The sequence below is a fragment of the Pseudochaenichthys georgianus genome, chromosome 10, assembly GCF_902827115.2.
Source record: "Pseudochaenichthys georgianus chromosome 10, fPseGeo1.2, whole genome shotgun sequence".
Lineage (NCBI taxonomy): Eukaryota > Metazoa > Chordata > Actinopteri > Perciformes > Channichthyidae > Pseudochaenichthys > Pseudochaenichthys georgianus.
Window position 1 is genome coordinate 1,896,674 of NC_047512.1, and position 4,706 is coordinate 1,901,379.

At 41.5% G+C, this 4,706-nt stretch overlaps 1 protein-coding gene across 1 annotated transcript in view; it reads left to right on the forward strand.

The window, feature by feature from the left end:
- Positions 1-4,706, forward strand: part of LOC117453979 (zinc finger protein 726-like) — a 154,984-nt gene that overhangs the window by 88,394 nt on the left and 61,884 nt on the right. The gene's annotated exons all lie outside the window — the stretch shown is intronic.

The window sequence follows — 4,706 nt, forward strand, 5'->3', positions numbered from 1 at the left end:
GTCAAAATGTGACCCGCCCAGGTCAAATTGTGTTACGATTTCTGTGGCTATCTACCAGCGATCATGTTTAATATGAAAGACTACCCACACATGTATCCCTTATAAAAACGGTATTGTGCAGCACTCATCCAGATAAGATGTGACTGTTACCTCGTTTTGCAAAGATAGCAGCAGTATCAATGTCATTGGGAATATTTAGACTTTAAAATATTGCTTGGTCGTGAATGTTGGTGTCGGCAAACAATATTACGAATCCTCTAGTCAAACATAATTGATCCGAATTGATTTTAAAATCCTTTTATTTGTTTTTAAAGCACTAAATGGGCTGGTTCCGGCCTATATAGCTGAACTCCTCCAGCGCTAACCCCAGCCAGAGCGTTAAGGTCTGCTGACCAGCTGCTAAAAACCAGAGGGCACCGACGGCGGCTGGCCTTAGGCTCTGGAACACTCTGCCCCTTCATTGTTTATTAAATGTGTTTCTGCAGCATTTACCGACCGCTGCAGTATTGGCTGCTCTTCCACAGGAGTGTATTCTCCCGTTAGCTCCCGGTTAGCTCACACTGCAGCGGCCGCTCTAAAGTATTCACTGTCCGACTCACACAAGCAGCTGATGCATATCCCCAGTTCCCCTTAGCCTAAGTGAATGTGTGTCAGTCTGAATTGACACTGTTTTGTATCACAACGCTGTTATGAAAGTGTCTCTGGTATAAAACGGGTGATGTTAGCATAGCAACCGAAGCTAAACTGACTACTTGCATCCGATAGCTGCAATAATACAAAACAACACGTCTGCCTCTCTCCACAATGATCGATAACAGTGAACGGATGGTCAAAGTAAGGTACAAATAAACAGAATCACACGAAGCCTGGTTAGTGTTGCCTGACTTTATAAAGTGTGTTTATAGGCATTACTGCTTGTAGGCAGGCTTAACAGTCGACCCATGTTCAGGGGAGGTGGGTTTAGTTTCCTGCACGCCTCGACGTAAGAGAGACGTAAGCGACGTCGCCTCTTAGCTCCGAAGCTCTTGCCTCTAGACCGACAATTTTTTGGAGCTGGAAGTGAACCCGATTCCGGAGCTAGGAGCCGGCGCTGCTGCGGTGTGAACAGGAAAAAACGGCGCTTTTCAGGCTCCAGCTCCGAGTCGGAGCTGAAAAAGCGCTGGTGTGAAAGGGGCACATGTGAGGTCGAGCCAGACCCTAGGGGTTTTTAAATCAAAACTAAAAACTCACTTCTTCACCCTGGCCTTCTAATCATAGCAGAGCACGACTCATGACACTTCCCTGTGTTTGATTTTTATATTTGTGTTGTAATTTATTGTCTTCCGTTTACATCGGTAGTAATGTGTTATTTATTATCTGCACGTGCAGCACTTTGGCTCGACCGAAAAGCATTTTTAAATGTGCTATAGAAATAAAATTTGATTTGATAATATTCAATGTGCATCGACATGAAAATAACAAAAAAGTTCATGCTGGACTCAAACCCGAGTCCCAACAGTAAAAATCAATCATGCCCTGCGCGTTATGAGTGCGCCACGAATCATCACGTACTATAAAATCACCAAAGCTCACTTTGTTACATTAACATTGTCAACAAGTTCTAGAAAAATGCAACCCGACATCATATTGATAATAATATATGATACAAATGTAATTATGACAACAACCTGGGCGGGTCACATTTTGAAGAAGAAAGCGATCTAAATGTGTATTTCAGTCGAAAGCCACGCACCCCACGGAAACGAGTTGATCGGGAAACAAGTTAATCCGGAACACCGGACGCGAACAGCAAAACAAACAATTCGAAAACTTCCGCCGCTCACGGCATAACAATCACACACAACTGCCGCTCACAGCACAACACATAACAAAACTTCTGCCGCTCACGGCATAATAAACACACACAACACAAGCCAAAGTCCCCAATGGACAAACGGTCACGCTTCCCAAACTGTGTCCAGCAAAAATACACAAGTAAGGATATAATCGTGCCTACCGCTTTTAGCTTGTTGTGCGCTGCAGTCAATGAGTGTCCATAAGTGAGTCCTCGTGGCTACTCCAATCCATATCGATCAGGGAAAAACTATCCGAAGGTTCCAAAGGTACAAAATGTTAAATCCGTGATCCGAAGCGTCTAAGCGATCCGTAATCTTAGGAAGTCAGCGGGTCCGTCCAGTTCGGTCTCTGATGGGAATCACCGGCGTTTTTTCTGTTGACTTAATGTGGCGGCTCAATCCGTTACATTTGAGTCGCCGAGAGGCTAAACTTGGCTTTAAACTGTGACGCGTTTTCGAAAAGAAAGTCCATGTTGAAGCAATATAGTTTTAAGGATATTTAATAAACAAAATCAAAACATAGTAACTATGGACAAAACGGTCAACAGAAAAAATGACAGCACAAGCTCACCCTCTGTCATGTGCACTCGACATCAAACAGGTGACTTATAAACCAAACCACACCCATGTGACAATTACCGGAAGTGCTCAACAAGCAAATAAATGTGACGTAAATAATAATAATAATACAAATAATGAACTTGAGCTAAGTAGTGTTATGGGCACCTACAGTGGGGTTTAAAAGAAGGGAGGAAAATGTAATTTCTCGGATGAGAATAGGTCATACAGGTCTCAATCATACATTAAGTATAATAGGAAAGCATCCAACCGGAAAGTGTATACACTGCAGCCAGCCAGAAACTGTTGAGCATGTTTTACTGCTTTGCAGGAAATATAGTACTCAGAGAAATGTGCTTTTCCAGACACTGAAGAAAGCAAAATGCCATGACTTGTCGCTATCAGGGCTGTTAGGGAAAACATCAGGCAATATATATTGAGAGATTATTACGTTTCTAAGAGAAATTGATACATTTAAAATAATCTAGAGTTTTGGTTATTTGTTTATTGGTTTCTGCTTAGTCTCTTGTCCACACTCCAGTCCAGTTGGTGGCGGTAATGCACCTACAGGTTGGTTTGCCAACCGCCAATAAACACGGAAGAAGAAGAAGAAGAAAAACCGAGAGAAGAAGAAAAAGAAGAAGAATAGGTGAGTGGATTAAACACACGCAGAGGTTTCATTAAGTGTATTTACACCTCTTAGCTTACAGTTAATCACGAATCAGAAGTTATCTTATTTAACACAGCTGTAATATTGGAAGAAAGAAACTCACAAAAAACTTTAAAATGTGCGCCAAAAATAGTCTCAAATTATCTTTAAATAAAGGCTAACAGCTAAAGTCTTAAAGTCTAACAGCTACAGTTATTATTCCAGTTCGGCTCTGGGTGAGGAACAGTTGATTTGTAATGCTTAGCTGACTTTATGTTAGTTATTTATTACACCAGTTGTCTTTAAGACAGTTTGAGTTGTTGTGATGGTGCTCTTTACCATAGATATAGTTTTAAATATATGCTTGTTAGCATCGCAATTCTGTGACGCAGCATTTTCCCATTGAAATGAATGGGGTTCTTCAGTTAGCAGCTAGCGCTAAGCTAAGCGACGGTTCAGCTCATTAGATAAATAGATATACTTTTATTTAAATAATTATTTACCTTAAACTGAGAAATGATTGTGTCACAGCAGAAGTGTTTTCAGGCATTACACACGTTAAGCATATTTAAAAGATACAATAAGATATAATACAAATGCAGCATTAGCAACAAGTTTACACACGGGAAACATATCAGAGTATCTAAAGAATACACAATATACAGAAAATACTGTATACATGGAGTACATTAAACAGTCTTACTGGCTAATGTTTGCTTTCTGTGTTAACTTAGTGATAGTTAATGACACAGATAGCGTTATAACCGTGGTTCAAACAACCGTTAATGTCACTTTCTATGTGAATAAAGTCATTTTAATGAAATAAAAGTGAACAAACTGTGAGCTGTAAGTTAGAATGTGAGTTGCTACACAGATTATGATGAATTATATCTAAATATTTGTATTGTATTAATAATAATTTACACAGAAAACCAACTTGATATCGTAATGGTTAAAGTCATTTGCATGTAATGTTAATAACTATCTGACCTTTCTATCATGTTCTCCTCTGCTTAGCATCACATTGACTAAATGGATCAATTTGGAACATGTTTACGTCACAGCAGCATAGATGAGACAAGGCACTGCACATGATGTGATAAAACACTACATATAAGCATCTAGAAATGGAACATATCATTGAATAAACTCTTTGAATTCCTCCTCTTCACTCCTGACAGTTTTCCACCTGAAGCAGCTCTGTGGTCTTCATCAGGACCCAGTGTCCCCAGAGAGGACCTGAAGCAGCTCTGTGGTCTTCATCAGGACCCAGTGTTCCCAGAGAGGACCTGAAGCAGCTCTGTGGTCTTCATCAGGACCCAGTGTCCCCAGAGAGGACCTGAAGCAGCTCTGTGGTCTTCATCAGGACCCAGTGTTCCCAGAGAGGACCTGAAGCAGCTCTGTGGTCTTCATCAGGACCCAGTGTCCCCAGAGAGGACCTGAAGCAGCTCTGTGGTCTTCATCAGGACCCAGTGTTCCCAGAGAGGACCTGAAGCAGCTCTGTGGTCTCCATCAGGACCCAGTGTCCCCAGAGAGGACCTGAAGCAGCTCTGTGGTCTTCATCAGGACCCAGTGTTCCCAGAGAGGACCTGAAGCAGCTCTGTGGTCTTCATCAGGATCCAGTGTTCCGTGGGTGTGTGTGTGTTACCGTAATAATTAATTTC